The sequence below is a fragment of the Phaseolus vulgaris genome, chromosome 6, assembly GCF_051622355.1.
Source record: "Phaseolus vulgaris cultivar YP4 chromosome 6, ASM5162235v1, whole genome shotgun sequence".
NCBI classification, from domain to species: Eukaryota; Viridiplantae; Streptophyta; class Magnoliopsida; order Fabales; family Fabaceae; genus Phaseolus; species Phaseolus vulgaris.
Window position 1 is genome coordinate 10,191,611 of NC_143503.1, and position 15,828 is coordinate 10,207,438.

The 15,828-nt window shown below is 40.6% G+C and overlaps 24 non-coding genes across 24 annotated transcripts; all 24 read left to right on the forward strand.

Annotated features, from left to right (window-relative positions):
* Positions 1-67: 67 nt before the first annotated feature.
* LOC150026353 (5S ribosomal RNA) lies at positions 68-186 on the forward strand. The gene has a single exon (XR_016522485.1). It is a non-coding gene; the product is annotated as a 5S ribosomal RNA (ribosomal RNA).
* A 558-nt stretch (positions 187-744) lies between these two features.
* LOC150026354 (5S ribosomal RNA) lies at positions 745-863 on the forward strand. Its single transcript, XR_016522486.1, has one exon. It is a non-coding gene; the product is annotated as a 5S ribosomal RNA (ribosomal RNA).
* Positions 864-1,421: 558 nt separating this feature from the next.
* LOC150026355 (5S ribosomal RNA) lies at positions 1,422-1,540 on the forward strand. The gene has a single exon (XR_016522487.1). It is a non-coding gene; the product is annotated as a 5S ribosomal RNA (ribosomal RNA).
* A 558-nt stretch (positions 1,541-2,098) lies between these two features.
* LOC150026356 (5S ribosomal RNA) lies at positions 2,099-2,217 on the forward strand. The gene has a single exon (XR_016522488.1). It is a non-coding gene; the product is annotated as a 5S ribosomal RNA (ribosomal RNA).
* Positions 2,218-2,775: 558 nt separating this feature from the next.
* LOC150026357 (5S ribosomal RNA) lies at positions 2,776-2,894 on the forward strand. The gene has a single exon (XR_016522489.1). It is a non-coding gene; the product is annotated as a 5S ribosomal RNA (ribosomal RNA).
* Positions 2,895-3,452: 558 nt separating this feature from the next.
* On the forward strand, positions 3,453-3,571 carry LOC150026358 (5S ribosomal RNA). Its single transcript, XR_016522490.1, has one exon. It is a non-coding gene; the product is annotated as a 5S ribosomal RNA (ribosomal RNA).
* A 558-nt stretch (positions 3,572-4,129) lies between these two features.
* Positions 4,130-4,248, forward strand: LOC150026359 (5S ribosomal RNA). The gene has a single exon (XR_016522491.1). It is a non-coding gene; the product is annotated as a 5S ribosomal RNA (ribosomal RNA).
* A 558-nt stretch (positions 4,249-4,806) lies between these two features.
* Positions 4,807-4,925, forward strand: LOC150026360 (5S ribosomal RNA). Its single transcript, XR_016522492.1, has one exon. It is a non-coding gene; the product is annotated as a 5S ribosomal RNA (ribosomal RNA).
* A 558-nt stretch (positions 4,926-5,483) lies between these two features.
* LOC150026361 (5S ribosomal RNA) lies at positions 5,484-5,602 on the forward strand. Its single transcript, XR_016522493.1, has one exon. It is a non-coding gene; the product is annotated as a 5S ribosomal RNA (ribosomal RNA).
* A 558-nt stretch (positions 5,603-6,160) lies between these two features.
* Positions 6,161-6,279, forward strand: LOC150026362 (5S ribosomal RNA). Its single transcript, XR_016522494.1, has one exon. It is a non-coding gene; the product is annotated as a 5S ribosomal RNA (ribosomal RNA).
* A 558-nt stretch (positions 6,280-6,837) lies between these two features.
* LOC150026363 (5S ribosomal RNA) lies at positions 6,838-6,956 on the forward strand. Its single transcript, XR_016522495.1, has one exon. It is a non-coding gene; the product is annotated as a 5S ribosomal RNA (ribosomal RNA).
* Positions 6,957-7,514: 558 nt separating this feature from the next.
* LOC150026364 (5S ribosomal RNA) lies at positions 7,515-7,633 on the forward strand. Its single transcript, XR_016522496.1, has one exon. It is a non-coding gene; the product is annotated as a 5S ribosomal RNA (ribosomal RNA).
* Positions 7,634-8,191: 558 nt separating this feature from the next.
* LOC150026365 (5S ribosomal RNA) lies at positions 8,192-8,310 on the forward strand. The gene has a single exon (XR_016522497.1). It is a non-coding gene; the product is annotated as a 5S ribosomal RNA (ribosomal RNA).
* Positions 8,311-8,848: 538 nt separating this feature from the next.
* Positions 8,849-8,967, forward strand: LOC150026366 (5S ribosomal RNA). The gene has a single exon (XR_016522498.1). It is a non-coding gene; the product is annotated as a 5S ribosomal RNA (ribosomal RNA).
* Positions 8,968-9,525: 558 nt separating this feature from the next.
* Positions 9,526-9,644, forward strand: LOC150026367 (5S ribosomal RNA). Its single transcript, XR_016522499.1, has one exon. It is a non-coding gene; the product is annotated as a 5S ribosomal RNA (ribosomal RNA).
* Positions 9,645-10,202: 558 nt separating this feature from the next.
* LOC150026368 (5S ribosomal RNA) lies at positions 10,203-10,321 on the forward strand. Its single transcript, XR_016522500.1, has one exon. It is a non-coding gene; the product is annotated as a 5S ribosomal RNA (ribosomal RNA).
* Positions 10,322-10,879: 558 nt separating this feature from the next.
* Positions 10,880-10,998, forward strand: LOC150026369 (5S ribosomal RNA). The gene has a single exon (XR_016522501.1). It is a non-coding gene; the product is annotated as a 5S ribosomal RNA (ribosomal RNA).
* Positions 10,999-11,556: 558 nt separating this feature from the next.
* On the forward strand, positions 11,557-11,675 carry LOC150026370 (5S ribosomal RNA). The gene has a single exon (XR_016522502.1). It is a non-coding gene; the product is annotated as a 5S ribosomal RNA (ribosomal RNA).
* Positions 11,676-12,233: 558 nt separating this feature from the next.
* On the forward strand, positions 12,234-12,352 carry LOC150026371 (5S ribosomal RNA). The gene has a single exon (XR_016522503.1). It is a non-coding gene; the product is annotated as a 5S ribosomal RNA (ribosomal RNA).
* A 557-nt stretch (positions 12,353-12,909) lies between these two features.
* LOC150026372 (5S ribosomal RNA) lies at positions 12,910-13,028 on the forward strand. Its single transcript, XR_016522504.1, has one exon. It is a non-coding gene; the product is annotated as a 5S ribosomal RNA (ribosomal RNA).
* Positions 13,029-13,585: 557 nt separating this feature from the next.
* On the forward strand, positions 13,586-13,704 carry LOC150026373 (5S ribosomal RNA). The gene has a single exon (XR_016522505.1). It is a non-coding gene; the product is annotated as a 5S ribosomal RNA (ribosomal RNA).
* Positions 13,705-14,262: 558 nt separating this feature from the next.
* LOC150026374 (5S ribosomal RNA) lies at positions 14,263-14,381 on the forward strand. The gene has a single exon (XR_016522506.1). It is a non-coding gene; the product is annotated as a 5S ribosomal RNA (ribosomal RNA).
* Positions 14,382-14,939: 558 nt separating this feature from the next.
* On the forward strand, positions 14,940-15,058 carry LOC150026375 (5S ribosomal RNA). The gene has a single exon (XR_016522507.1). It is a non-coding gene; the product is annotated as a 5S ribosomal RNA (ribosomal RNA).
* Positions 15,059-15,616: 558 nt separating this feature from the next.
* On the forward strand, positions 15,617-15,735 carry LOC150026376 (5S ribosomal RNA). The gene has a single exon (XR_016522508.1). It is a non-coding gene; the product is annotated as a 5S ribosomal RNA (ribosomal RNA).
* Positions 15,736-15,828: the final 93 nt, after the last annotated feature.

Sequence of the window (15,828 nt, forward strand, 5' to 3'; positions counted from 1 at the left end):
GTCCAACCATTTTGAAACTGAAGCCCAATTGCAAATCCATATACGCATTGATCTTGCTACACTTGACAGGTGCGATCATACCAGCACTAATGCACCGGATCCCATCAGAACTCCGCAGCTAAGCGTGCTTGGGCGAGAGTAGTACTAGGATGGGTGACCTCCTGGGAAGTCCTCGTGTTGCACTTCTTTTTGTATTTATTGTTTTTCTTCCTGGCCTAAACAATCGAACCACGAGTTCAGTGAGTTATCGCGTTCGGGGCCCTTCGGGAATTGGCAACTAGATTCGTTACGTCATGTCGAACAACTTTCATTTTTTACGCGTCTCCATCCGACTTCCCGATCAAAAGTTATGGCCGTTTGAAGTTTTCCACAAAAAATTCTCAGCAACTCAAAATCTCTCGTTGTTTTCCAACCTGTGAGGACTCCTCCGCCAAATATACCCCCAATAGAGTTACCAGAAAAAAATTTGGATGAAAAATCATTTTTTTACCTATTTTTAATGAATTTTTCAATATTACTGCCATGCCAAAATCTATCAAAAGTTATGACCACGAGTTCACCTTTTTCGTGCTATTTTTTTTTTTTTTTTTTTCTTGCTGACCCTCTAAATAAAAAAATTAAAGTACCTAGAAAAACGATCCTGAAATAGTGTTCTGTAGCGAGTTATCGCGTTCGGGGTCCAACCATTTTGAAACTGAAGCCCAATTGCAAATCCATATACGCATTGATCTTGCTACACTTGACAGGTGCGATCATACCAGCACTAATGCACCGGATCCCATCAGAACTCCGCAGCTAAGCGTGCTTGGGCGAGAGTAGTACTAGGATGGGTGACCTCCTGGGAAGTCCTCGTGTTGCACTTCTTTTTGTATTTATTGTTTTTCTTCCTGGCCTAAACAATCGAACCACGAGTTCAGTGAGTTATCGCGTTCGGGGCCCTTCGGGAATTGGCAACTAGATTCGTTACGTCATGTCGAACAACTTTCATTTTTTACGCGTCTCCATCCGACTTCCCGATCAAAAGTTATGGCCGTTTGAAGTTTTCCACAAAAAATTCTCAGCAACTCAAAATCTCTCGTTGTTTTCCAACCTGTGAGGACTCCTCCGCCAAATATACCCCCAATAGAGTTACCAGAAAAAAATTTGGATGAAAAATCATTTTTTTACCTATTTTTAATGAATTTTTCAATATTACTGCCATGCCAAAATCTATCAAAAGTTATGACCACGAGTTCACCTTTTTCGTGCTATTTTTTTTTTTTTTTTTTTCTTGCTGACCCTCTAAATAAAAAAATTAAAGTACCTAGAAAAACGATCCTGAAATAGTGTTCTGTAGCGAGTTATCGCGTTCGGGGTCCAACCATTTTGAAACTGAAGCCCAATTGCAAATCCATATACGCATTGATCTTGCTACACTTGACAGGTGCGATCATACCAGCACTAATGCACCGGATCCCATCAGAACTCCGCAGCTAAGCGTGCTTGGGCGAGAGTAGTACTAGGATGGGTGACCTCCTGGGAAGTCCTCGTGTTGCACTTCTTTTTGTATTTATTGTTTTTCTTCCTGGCCTAAACAATCGAACCACGAGTTCAGTGAGTTATCGCGTTCGGGGCCCTTCGGGAATTGGCAACTAGATTCGTTACGTCATGTCGAACAACTTTCATTTTTTACGCGTCTCCATCCGACTTCCCGATCAAAAGTTATGGCCGTTTGAAGTTTTCCACAAAAAATTCTCAGCAACTCAAAATCTCTCGTTGTTTTCCAACCTGTGAGGACTCCTCCGCCAAATATACCCCCAATAGAGTTACCAGAAAAAAATTTGGATGAAAAATCATTTTTTTACCTATTTTTAATGAATTTTTCAATATTACTGCCATGCCAAAATCTATCAAAAGTTATGACCACGAGTTCACCTTTTTCGTGCTATTTTTTTTTTTTTTTTTTTCTTGCTGACCCTCTAAATAAAAAAATTAAAGTACCTAGAAAAACGATCCTGAAATAGTGTTCTGTAGCGAGTTATCGCGTTCGGGGTCCAACCATTTTGAAACTGAAGCCCAATTGCAAATCCATATACGCATTGATCTTGCTACACTTGACAGGTGCGATCATACCAGCACTAATGCACCGGATCCCATCAGAACTCCGCAGCTAAGCGTGCTTGGGCGAGAGTAGTACTAGGATGGGTGACCTCCTGGGAAGTCCTCGTGTTGCACTTCTTTTTGTATTTATTGTTTTTCTTCCTGGCCTAAACAATCGAACCACGAGTTCAGTGAGTTATCGCGTTCGGGGCCCTTCGGGAATTGGCAACTAGATTCGTTACGTCATGTCGAACAACTTTCATTTTTTACGCGTCTCCATCCGACTTCCCGATCAAAAGTTATGGCCGTTTGAAGTTTTCCACAAAAAATTCTCAGCAACTCAAAATCTCTCGTTGTTTTCCAACCTGTGAGGACTCCTCCGCCAAATATACCCCCAATAGAGTTACCAGAAAAAAATTTGGATGAAAAATCATTTTTTTACCTATTTTTAATGAATTTTTCAATATTACTGCCATGCCAAAATCTATCAAAAGTTATGACCACGAGTTCACCTTTTTCGTGCTATTTTTTTTTTTTTTTTTTTCTTGCTGACCCTCTAAATAAAAAAATTAAAGTACCTAGAAAAACGATCCTGAAATAGTGTTCTGTAGCGAGTTATCGCGTTCGGGGTCCAACCATTTTGAAACTGAAGCCCAATTGCAAATCCATATACGCATTGATCTTGCTACACTTGACAGGTGCGATCATACCAGCACTAATGCACCGGATCCCATCAGAACTCCGCAGCTAAGCGTGCTTGGGCGAGAGTAGTACTAGGATGGGTGACCTCCTGGGAAGTCCTCGTGTTGCACTTCTTTTTGTATTTATTGTTTTTCTTCCTGGCCTAAACAATCGAACCACGAGTTCAGTGAGTTATCGCGTTCGGGGCCCTTCGGGAATTGGCAACTAGATTCGTTACGTCATGTCGAACAACTTTCATTTTTTACGCGTCTCCATCCGACTTCCCGATCAAAAGTTATGGCCGTTTGAAGTTTTCCACAAAAAATTCTCAGCAACTCAAAATCTCTCGTTGTTTTCCAACCTGTGAGGACTCCTCCGCCAAATATACCCCCAATAGAGTTACCAGAAAAAAATTTGGATGAAAAATCATTTTTTTACCTATTTTTAATGAATTTTTCAATATTACTGCCATGCCAAAATCTATCAAAAGTTATGACCACGAGTTCACCTTTTTCGTGCTATTTTTTTTTTTTTTTTTTTCTTGCTGACCCTCTAAATAAAAAAATTAAAGTACCTAGAAAAACGATCCTGAAATAGTGTTCTGTAGCGAGTTATCGCGTTCGGGGTCCAACCATTTTGAAACTGAAGCCCAATTGCAAATCCATATACGCATTGATCTTGCTACACTTGACAGGTGCGATCATACCAGCACTAATGCACCGGATCCCATCAGAACTCCGCAGCTAAGCGTGCTTGGGCGAGAGTAGTACTAGGATGGGTGACCTCCTGGGAAGTCCTCGTGTTGCACTTCTTTTTGTATTTATTGTTTTTCTTCCTGGCCTAAACAATCGAACCACGAGTTCAGTGAGTTATCGCGTTCGGGGCCCTTCGGGAATTGGCAACTAGATTCGTTACGTCATGTCGAACAACTTTCATTTTTTACGCGTCTCCATCCGACTTCCCGATCAAAAGTTATGGCCGTTTGAAGTTTTCCACAAAAAATTCTCAGCAACTCAAAATCTCTCGTTGTTTTCCAACCTGTGAGGACTCCTCCGCCAAATATACCCCCAATAGAGTTACCAGAAAAAAATTTGGATGAAAAATCATTTTTTTACCTATTTTTAATGAATTTTTCAATATTACTGCCATGCCAAAATCTATCAAAAGTTATGACCACGAGTTCACCTTTTTCGTGCTATTTTTTTTTTTTTTTTTTTCTTGCTGACCCTCTAAATAAAAAAATTAAAGTACCTAGAAAAACGATCCTGAAATAGTGTTCTGTAGCGAGTTATCGCGTTCGGGGTCCAACCATTTTGAAACTGAAGCCCAATTGCAAATCCATATACGCATTGATCTTGCTACACTTGACAGGTGCGATCATACCAGCACTAATGCACCGGATCCCATCAGAACTCCGCAGCTAAGCGTGCTTGGGCGAGAGTAGTACTAGGATGGGTGACCTCCTGGGAAGTCCTCGTGTTGCACTTCTTTTTGTATTTATTGTTTTTCTTCCTGGCCTAAACAATCGAACCACGAGTTCAGTGAGTTATCGCGTTCGGGGCCCTTCGGGAATTGGCAACTAGATTCGTTACGTCATGTCGAACAACTTTCATTTTTTACGCGTCTCCATCCGACTTCCCGATCAAAAGTTATGGCCGTTTGAAGTTTTCCACAAAAAATTCTCAGCAACTCAAAATCTCTCGTTGTTTTCCAACCTGTGAGGACTCCTCCGCCAAATATACCCCCAATAGAGTTACCAGAAAAAAATTTGGATGAAAAATCATTTTTTTACCTATTTTTAATGAATTTTTCAATATTACTGCCATGCCAAAATCTATCAAAAGTTATGACCACGAGTTCACCTTTTTCGTGCTATTTTTTTTTTTTTTTTTTTCTTGCTGACCCTCTAAATAAAAAAATTAAAGTACCTAGAAAAACGATCCTGAAATAGTGTTCTGTAGCGAGTTATCGCGTTCGGGGTCCAACCATTTTGAAACTGAAGCCCAATTGCAAATCCATATACGCATTGATCTTGCTACACTTGACAGGTGCGATCATACCAGCACTAATGCACCGGATCCCATCAGAACTCCGCAGCTAAGCGTGCTTGGGCGAGAGTAGTACTAGGATGGGTGACCTCCTGGGAAGTCCTCGTGTTGCACTTCTTTTTGTATTTATTGTTTTTCTTCCTGGCCTAAACAATCGAACCACGAGTTCAGTGAGTTATCGCGTTCGGGGCCCTTCGGGAATTGGCAACTAGATTCGTTACGTCATGTCGAACAACTTTCATTTTTTACGCGTCTCCATCCGACTTCCCGATCAAAAGTTATGGCCGTTTGAAGTTTTCCACAAAAAATTCTCAGCAACTCAAAATCTCTCGTTGTTTTCCAACCTGTGAGGACTCCTCCGCCAAATATACCCCCAATAGAGTTACCAGAAAAAAATTTGGATGAAAAATCATTTTTTTACCTATTTTTAATGAATTTTTCAATATTACTGCCATGCCAAAATCTATCAAAAGTTATGACCACGAGTTCACCTTTTTCGTGCTATTTTTTTTTTTTTTTTTTTCTTGCTGACCCTCTAAATAAAAAAATTAAAGTACCTAGAAAAACGATCCTGAAATAGTGTTCTGTAGCGAGTTATCGCGTTCGGGGTCCAACCATTTTGAAACTGAAGCCCAATTGCAAATCCATATACGCATTGATCTTGCTACACTTGACAGGTGCGATCATACCAGCACTAATGCACCGGATCCCATCAGAACTCCGCAGCTAAGCGTGCTTGGGCGAGAGTAGTACTAGGATGGGTGACCTCCTGGGAAGTCCTCGTGTTGCACTTCTTTTTGTATTTATTGTTTTTCTTCCTGGCCTAAACAATCGAACCACGAGTTCAGTGAGTTATCGCGTTCGGGGCCCTTCGGGAATTGGCAACTAGATTCGTTACGTCATGTCGAACAACTTTCATTTTTTACGCGTCTCCATCCGACTTCCCGATCAAAAGTTATGGCCGTTTGAAGTTTTCCACAAAAAATTCTCAGCAACTCAAAATCTCTCGTTGTTTTCCAACCTGTGAGGACTCCTCCGCCAAATATACCCCCAATAGAGTTACCAGAAAAAAATTTGGATGAAAAATCATTTTTTTACCTATTTTTAATGAATTTTTCAATATTACTGCCATGCCAAAATCTATCAAAAGTTATGACCACGAGTTCACCTTTTTCGTGCTATTTTTTTTTTTTTTTTTTTCTTGCTGACCCTCTAAATAAAAAAATTAAAGTACCTAGAAAAACGATCCTGAAATAGTGTTCTGTAGCGAGTTATCGCGTTCGGGGTCCAACCATTTTGAAACTGAAGCCCAATTGCAAATCCATATACGCATTGATCTTGCTACACTTGACAGGTGCGATCATACCAGCACTAATGCACCGGATCCCATCAGAACTCCGCAGCTAAGCGTGCTTGGGCGAGAGTAGTACTAGGATGGGTGACCTCCTGGGAAGTCCTCGTGTTGCACTTCTTTTTGTATTTATTGTTTTTCTTCCTGGCCTAAACAATCGAACCACGAGTTCAGTGAGTTATCGCGTTCGGGGCCCTTCGGGAATTGGCAACTAGATTCGTTACGTCATGTCGAACAACTTTCATTTTTTACGCGTCTCCATCCGACTTCCCGATCAAAAGTTATGGCCGTTTGAAGTTTTCCACAAAAAATTCTCAGCAACTCAAAATCTCTCGTTGTTTTCCAACCTGTGAGGACTCCTCCGCCAAATATACCCCCAATAGAGTTACCAGAAAAAAATTTGGATGAAAAATCATTTTTTTACCTATTTTTAATGAATTTTTCAATATTACTGCCATGCCAAAATCTATCAAAAGTTATGACCACGAGTTCACCTTTTTCGTGCTATTTTTTTTTTTTTTTTTTTCTTGCTGACCCTCTAAATAAAAAAATTAAAGTACCTAGAAAAACGATCCTGAAATAGTGTTCTGTAGCGAGTTATCGCGTTCGGGGTCCAACCATTTTGAAACTGAAGCCCAATTGCAAATCCATATACGCATTGATCTTGCTACACTTGACAGGTGCGATCATACCAGCACTAATGCACCGGATCCCATCAGAACTCCGCAGCTAAGCGTGCTTGGGCGAGAGTAGTACTAGGATGGGTGACCTCCTGGGAAGTCCTCGTGTTGCACTTCTTTTTGTATTTATTGTTTTTCTTCCTGGCCTAAACAATCGAACCACGAGTTCAGTGAGTTATCGCGTTCGGGGCCCTTCGGGAATTGGCAACTAGATTCGTTACGTCATGTCGAACAACTTTCATTTTTTACGCGTCTCCATCCGACTTCCCGATCAAAAGTTATGGCCGTTTGAAGTTTTCCACAAAAAATTCTCAGCAACTCAAAATCTCTCGTTGTTTTCCAACCTGTGAGGACTCCTCCGCCAAATATACCCCCAATAGAGTTACCAGAAAAAAATTTGGATGAAAAATCATTTTTTTACCTATTTTTAATGAATTTTTCAATATTACTGCCATGCCAAAATCTATCAAAAGTTATGACCACGAGTTCACCTTTTTCGTGCTATTTTTTTTTTTTTTTTTTTCTTGCTGACCCTCTAAATAAAAAAATTAAAGTACCTAGAAAAACGATCCTGAAATAGTGTTCTGTAGCGAGTTATCGCGTTCGGGGTCCAACCATTTTGAAACTGAAGCCCAATTGCAAATCCATATACGCATTGATCTTGCTACACTTGACAGGTGCGATCATACCAGCACTAATGCACCGGATCCCATCAGAACTCCGCAGCTAAGCGTGCTTGGGCGAGAGTAGTACTAGGATGGGTGACCTCCTGGGAAGTCCTCGTGTTGCACTTCTTTTTGTATTTATTGTTTTTCTTCCTGGCCTAAACAATCGAACCACGAGTTCAGTGAGTTATCGCGTTCGGGGCCCTTCGGGAATTGGCAACTAGATTCGTTACGTCATGTCGAACAACTTTCATTTTTTACGCGTCTCCATCCGACTTCCCGATCAAAAGTTATGGCCGTTTGAAGTTTTCCACAAAAAATTCTCAGCAACTCAAAATCTCTCGTTGTTTTCCAACCTGTGAGGACTCCTCCGCCAAATATACCCCCAATAGAGTTACCAGAAAAAAATTTGGATGAAAAATCATTTTTTTACCTATTTTTAATGAATTTTTCAATATTACTGCCATGCCAAAATCTATCAAAAGTTATGACCACGAGTTCACCTTTTTCGTGCTATTTTTTTTTTTTTTTTTTTCTTGCTGACCCTCTAAATAAAAAAATTAAAGTACCTAGAAAAACGATCCTGAAATAGTGTTCTGTAGCGAGTTATCGCGTTCGGGGTCCAACCATTTTGAAACTGAAGCCCAATTGCAAATCCATATACGCATTGATCTTGCTACACTTGACAGGTGCGATCATACCAGCACTAATGCACCGGATCCCATCAGAACTCCGCAGCTAAGCGTGCTTGGGCGAGAGTAGTACTAGGATGGGTGACCTCCTGGGAAGTCCTCGTGTTGCACTTCTTTTTGTATTTATTGTTTTTCTTCCTGGCCTAAACAATCGAACCACGAGTTCAGTGATCGGGAATTGGCAACTAGATTCGTTACGTCATGTCGAACAACTTTCATTTTTTACGCGTCTCCATCCGACTTCCCGATCAAAAGTTATGGCCGTTTGAAGTTTTCCACAAAAAATTCTCAGCAACTCAAAATCTCTCGTTGTTTTCCAACCTGTGAGGACTCCTCCGCCAAATATACCCCCAATAGAGTTACCAGAAAAAAATTTGGATGAAAAATCATTTTTTTACCTATTTTTAATGAATTTTTCAATATTACTGCCATGCCAAAATCTATCAAAAGTTATGACCACGAGTTCACCTTTTTCGTGCTATTTTTTTTTTTTTTTTTTTCTTGCTGACCCTCTAAATAAAAAAATTAAAGTACCTAGAAAAACGATCCTGAAATAGTGTTCTGTAGCGAGTTATCGCGTTCGGGGTCCAACCATTTTGAAACTGAAGCCCAATTGCAAATCCATATACGCATTGATCTTGCTACACTTGACAGGTGCGATCATACCAGCACTAATGCACCGGATCCCATCAGAACTCCGCAGCTAAGCGTGCTTGGGCGAGAGTAGTACTAGGATGGGTGACCTCCTGGGAAGTCCTCGTGTTGCACTTCTTTTTGTATTTATTGTTTTTCTTCCTGGCCTAAACAATCGAACCACGAGTTCAGTGAGTTATCGCGTTCGGGGCCCTTCGGGAATTGGCAACTAGATTCGTTACGTCATGTCGAACAACTTTCATTTTTTACGCGTCTCCATCCGACTTCCCGATCAAAAGTTATGGCCGTTTGAAGTTTTCCACAAAAAATTCTCAGCAACTCAAAATCTCTCGTTGTTTTCCAACCTGTGAGGACTCCTCCGCCAAATATACCCCCAATAGAGTTACCAGAAAAAAATTTGGATGAAAAATCATTTTTTTACCTATTTTTAATGAATTTTTCAATATTACTGCCATGCCAAAATCTATCAAAAGTTATGACCACGAGTTCACCTTTTTCGTGCTATTTTTTTTTTTTTTTTTTTCTTGCTGACCCTCTAAATAAAAAAATTAAAGTACCTAGAAAAACGATCCTGAAATAGTGTTCTGTAGCGAGTTATCGCGTTCGGGGTCCAACCATTTTGAAACTGAAGCCCAATTGCAAATCCATATACGCATTGATCTTGCTACACTTGACAGGTGCGATCATACCAGCACTAATGCACCGGATCCCATCAGAACTCCGCAGCTAAGCGTGCTTGGGCGAGAGTAGTACTAGGATGGGTGACCTCCTGGGAAGTCCTCGTGTTGCACTTCTTTTTGTATTTATTGTTTTTCTTCCTGGCCTAAACAATCGAACCACGAGTTCAGTGAGTTATCGCGTTCGGGGCCCTTCGGGAATTGGCAACTAGATTCGTTACGTCATGTCGAACAACTTTCATTTTTTACGCGTCTCCATCCGACTTCCCGATCAAAAGTTATGGCCGTTTGAAGTTTTCCACAAAAAATTCTCAGCAACTCAAAATCTCTCGTTGTTTTCCAACCTGTGAGGACTCCTCCGCCAAATATACCCCCAATAGAGTTACCAGAAAAAAATTTGGATGAAAAATCATTTTTTTACCTATTTTTAATGAATTTTTCAATATTACTGCCATGCCAAAATCTATCAAAAGTTATGACCACGAGTTCACCTTTTTCGTGCTATTTTTTTTTTTTTTTTTTTCTTGCTGACCCTCTAAATAAAAAAATTAAAGTACCTAGAAAAACGATCCTGAAATAGTGTTCTGTAGCGAGTTATCGCGTTCGGGGTCCAACCATTTTGAAACTGAAGCCCAATTGCAAATCCATATACGCATTGATCTTGCTACACTTGACAGGTGCGATCATACCAGCACTAATGCACCGGATCCCATCAGAACTCCGCAGCTAAGCGTGCTTGGGCGAGAGTAGTACTAGGATGGGTGACCTCCTGGGAAGTCCTCGTGTTGCACTTCTTTTTGTATTTATTGTTTTTCTTCCTGGCCTAAACAATCGAACCACGAGTTCAGTGAGTTATCGCGTTCGGGGCCCTTCGGGAATTGGCAACTAGATTCGTTACGTCATGTCGAACAACTTTCATTTTTTACGCGTCTCCATCCGACTTCCCGATCAAAAGTTATGGCCGTTTGAAGTTTTCCACAAAAAATTCTCAGCAACTCAAAATCTCTCGTTGTTTTCCAACCTGTGAGGACTCCTCCGCCAAATATACCCCCAATAGAGTTACCAGAAAAAAATTTGGATGAAAAATCATTTTTTTACCTATTTTTAATGAATTTTTCAATATTACTGCCATGCCAAAATCTATCAAAAGTTATGACCACGAGTTCACCTTTTTCGTGCTATTTTTTTTTTTTTTTTTTTCTTGCTGACCCTCTAAATAAAAAAATTAAAGTACCTAGAAAAACGATCCTGAAATAGTGTTCTGTAGCGAGTTATCGCGTTCGGGGTCCAACCATTTTGAAACTGAAGCCCAATTGCAAATCCATATACGCATTGATCTTGCTACACTTGACAGGTGCGATCATACCAGCACTAATGCACCGGATCCCATCAGAACTCCGCAGCTAAGCGTGCTTGGGCGAGAGTAGTACTAGGATGGGTGACCTCCTGGGAAGTCCTCGTGTTGCACTTCTTTTTGTATTTATTGTTTTTCTTCCTGGCCTAAACAATCGAACCACGAGTTCAGTGAGTTATCGCGTTCGGGGCCCTTCGGGAATTGGCAACTAGATTCGTTACGTCATGTCGAACAACTTTCATTTTTTACGCGTCTCCATCCGACTTCCCGATCAAAAGTTATGGCCGTTTGAAGTTTTCCACAAAAAATTCTCAGCAACTCAAAATCTCTCGTTGTTTTCCAACCTGTGAGGACTCCTCCGCCAAATATACCCCCAATAGAGTTACCAGAAAAAAATTTGGATGAAAAATCATTTTTTTACCTATTTTTAATGAATTTTTCAATATTACTGCCATGCCAAAATCTATCAAAAGTTATGACCACGAGTTCACCTTTTTCGTGCTATTTTTTTTTTTTTTTTTTTCTTGCTGACCCTCTAAATAAAAAAATTAAAGTACCTAGAAAAACGATCCTGAAATAGTGTTCTGTAGCGAGTTATCGCGTTCGGGGTCCAACCATTTTGAAACTGAAGCCCAATTGCAAATCCATATACGCATTGATCTTGCTACACTTGACAGGTGCGATCATACCAGCACTAATGCACCGGATCCCATCAGAACTCCGCAGCTAAGCGTGCTTGGGCGAGAGTAGTACTAGGATGGGTGACCTCCTGGGAAGTCCTCGTGTTGCACTTCTTTTTGTATTTATTGTTTTTCTTCCTGGCCTAAACAATCGAACCACGAGTTCAGTGAGTTATCGCGTTCGGGGCCCTTCGGGAATTGGCAACTAGATTCGTTACGTCATGTCGAACAACTTTCATTTTTTACGCGTCTCCATCCGACTTCCCGATCAAAAGTTATGGCCGTTTGAAGTTTTCCACAAAAAATTCTCAGCAACTCAAAATCTCTCGTTGTTTTCCAACCTGTGAGGACTCCTCCGCCAAATATACCCCCAATAGAGTTACCAGAAAAAAATTTGGATGAAAAATCATTTTTTTACCTATTTTTAATGAATTTTTCAATATTACTGCCATGCCAAAATCTATCAAAAGTTATGACCACGAGTTCACCTTTTTCGTGCTATTTTTTTTTTTTTTTTTTTCTTGCTGACCCTCTAAATAAAAAAATTAAAGTACCTAGAAAAACGATCCTGAAATAGTGTTCTGTAGCGAGTTATCGCGTTCGGGGTCCAACCATTTTGAAACTGAAGCCCAATTGCAAATCCATATACGCATTGATCTTGCTACACTTGACAGGTGCGATCATACCAGCACTAATGCACCGGATCCCATCAGAACTCCGCAGCTAAGCGTGCTTGGGCGAGAGTAGTACTAGGATGGGTGACCTCCTGGGAAGTCCTCGTGTTGCACTTCTTTTTGTATTTATTGTTTTTCTTCCTGGCCTAAACAATCGAACCACGAGTTCAGTGAGTTATCGCGTTCGGGGCCCTTCGGGAATTGGCAACTAGATTCGTTACGTCATGTCGAACAACTTTCATTTTTTACGCGTCTCCATCCGACTTCCCGATCAAAAGTTATGGCCGTTTGAAGTTTTCCACAAAAAATTCTCAGCAACTCAAAATCTCTCGTTGTTTTCCAACCTGTGAGGACTCCTCCGCCAAATATACCCCCAATAGAGTTACCAGAAAAAAATTTGGATGAAAAATCATTTTTTTACCTATTTTTAATGAATTTTTCAATATTACTGCCATGCCAAAATCTATCAAAAGTTATGACCACGAGTTCACCTTTTTCGTGCTATTTTTTTTTTTTTTTTTTCTTGCTGACCCTCTAAATAAAAAAATTAAAGTACCTAGAAAAACGATCCTGAAATAGTGTTCTGTAGCGAGTTATCGCGTTCGGGGTCCAACCATTTTGAAACTGAAGCCCAATTGCAAATCCATATACGCATTGATCTTGCTACACTTGACAGGTGCGATCATACCAGCACTAATGCACCGGATCCCATCAGAACTCCGCAGCTAAGCGTGCTTGGGCGAGAGTAGTACTAGGATGGGTGACCTCCTGGGAAGTCCTCGTGTTGCACTTCTTTTTGTATTTATTGTTTTTCTTCCTGGCCTAAACAATCGAACCACGAGTTCAGTGAGTTATCGCGTTCGGGGCCCTTCGGGAATTGGCAACTAGATTCGTTACGTCATGTCGAACAACTTTCATTTTTTACGCGTCTCCATCCGACTTCCCGATCAAAAGTTATGGCCGTTTGAAGTTTTCCACAAAAAATTCTCAGCAACTCAAAATCTCTCGTTGTTTTCCAACCTGTGAGGACTCCTCCGCCAAATATACCCCCAATAGAGTTACCAGAAAAAAATTTGGATGAAAAATCATTTTTTTACCTATTTTTAATGAATTTTTCAATATTACTGCCATGCCAAAATCTATCAAAAGTTATGACCACGAGTTCACCTTTTTCGTGCTATTTTTTTTTTTTTTTTTTCTTGCTGACCCTCTAAATAAAAAAATTAAAGTACCTAGAAAAACGATCCTGAAATAGTGTTCTGTAGCGAGTTATCGCGTTCGGGGTCCAACCATTTTGAAACTGAAGCCCAATTGCAAATCCATATACGCATTGATCTTGCTACACTTGACAGGTGCGATCATACCAGCACTAATGCACCGGATCCCATCAGAACTCCGCAGCTAAGCGTGCTTGGGCGAGAGTAGTACTAGGATGGGTGACCTCCTGGGAAGTCCTCGTGTTGCACTTCTTTTTGTATTTATTGTTTTTCTTCCTGGCCTAAACAATCGAACCACGAGTTCAGTGAGTTATCGCGTTCGGGGCCCTTCGGGAATTGGCAACTAGATTCGTTACGTCATGTCGAACAACTTTCATTTTTTACGCGTCTCCATCCGACTTCCCGATCAAAAGTTATGGCCGTTTGAAGTTTTCCACAAAAAATTCTCAGCAACTCAAAATCTCTCGTTGTTTTCCAACCTGTGAGGACTCCTCCGCCAAATATACCCCCAATAGAGTTACCAGAAAAAAATTTGGATGAAAAATCATTTTTTTACCTATTTTTAATGAATTTTTCAATATTACTGCCATGCCAAAATCTATCAAAAGTTATGACCACGAGTTCACCTTTTTCGTGCTATTTTTTTTTTTTTTTTTTTCTTGCTGACCCTCTAAATAAAAAAATTAAAGTACCTAGAAAAACGATCCTGAAATAGTGTTCTGTAGCGAGTTATCGCGTTCGGGGTCCAACCATTTTGAAACTGAAGCCCAATTGCAAATCCATATACGCATTGATCTTGCTACACTTGACAGGTGCGATCATACCAGCACTAATGCACCGGATCCCATCAGAACTCCGCAGCTAAGCGTGCTTGGGCGAGAGTAGTACTAGGATGGGTGACCTCCTGGGAAGTCCTCGTGTTGCACTTCTTTTTGTATTTATTGTTTTTCTTCCTGGCCTAAACAATCGAACCACGAGTTCAGTGAGTTATCGCGTTCGGGGCCCTTCGGGAATTGGCAACTAGATTCGTTACGTCATGTCGAACAACTTTCATTTTTTACGCGTCTCCATCCGACTTCCCGATCAAAAGTTATGGCCGTTTGAAGTTTTCCACAAAAAATTCTCAGCAACTCAAAATCTCTCGTTGTTTTCCAACCTGTGAGGACTCCTCCGCCAAATATACCCCCAATAGAGTTACCAGAAAAAAATTTGGATGAAAAATCATTTTTTTACCTATTTTTAATGAATTTTTCAATATTACTGCCATGCCAAAATCTATCAAAAGTTATGACCACGAGTTCACCTTTTTCGTGCTATTTTTTTTTTTTTTTTTTTCTTGCTGACCCTCTAAATAAAAAAATTAAAGTACCTAGAAAAACGATCCTGAAATAGTGTTCTGTAGCGAGTTATCGCGTTCGGGGTCCAACCATTTTGAAACTGAAGCCCAATTGCAAATCCATATACGCATTGATCTTGCTACACTTGACAGGTGCGATCATACCAGCACTAATGCACCGGATCCCATCAGAACTCCGCAGCTAAGCGTGCTTGGGCGAGAGTAGTACTAGGATGGGTGACCTCCTGGGAAGTCCTCGTGTTGCACTTCTTTTTGTATTTATTGTTTTTCTTCCTGGCCTAAACAATCGAACCACGAGTTCAGTGAGTTATCGCGTTCGGGGCCCTTCGGGAATTGGCAACTAGATTCGTTACGTCATGTCGAACAACTTTCATTTTTTACGCGTCTCCATCCGACTTCCCGATCAAAAGTTATGGCCGTTTGAAGTTTTCCACAAAAAATTCTCAGCAACTCAAAATCTCTCGTTGTTTTCCAACCTGTGAGGACTCCTCCGCCAAATATACCCCCAATAGAGTTACCAGAAAAAAATTTGGATGAAAAATCATTTTTTTACCTATTTTTAATGAATTTTTCAATATTACTGCCATGCCAAAATCTATCAAAAGTTATGACCACGAGTTCACCTTTTTCGTGCTATTTTTTTTTTTTTTTTTTTCTTGCTGACCCTCTAAATAAAAAAATTAAAGTACCTAGAAAAACGATCCTGAAATAGTGTTCTGTAGCGAGTTATCGCGTTCGGGGTCCAACCATTTTGAAACTGAAGCCCAATTGCAAATCCATATACGCATTGATCTTGCTACACTTGACAGGTGCGATCATACCAGCACTAATGCACCGGATCCCATCAGAACTCCGCAGCTAAGCGTGCTTGGGCGAGAGTAGTACTAGGATGGGTGACCTCCTGGGAAGTCCTCGTGTTGCACTTCTTTTTGTATTTATTGTTTTTCTTCCTGGCCTAAACAATCGAACCACGAGTTCAGTGAGTTATCGCGTTCGGGGCCCTTCGGGAATTGGCAACT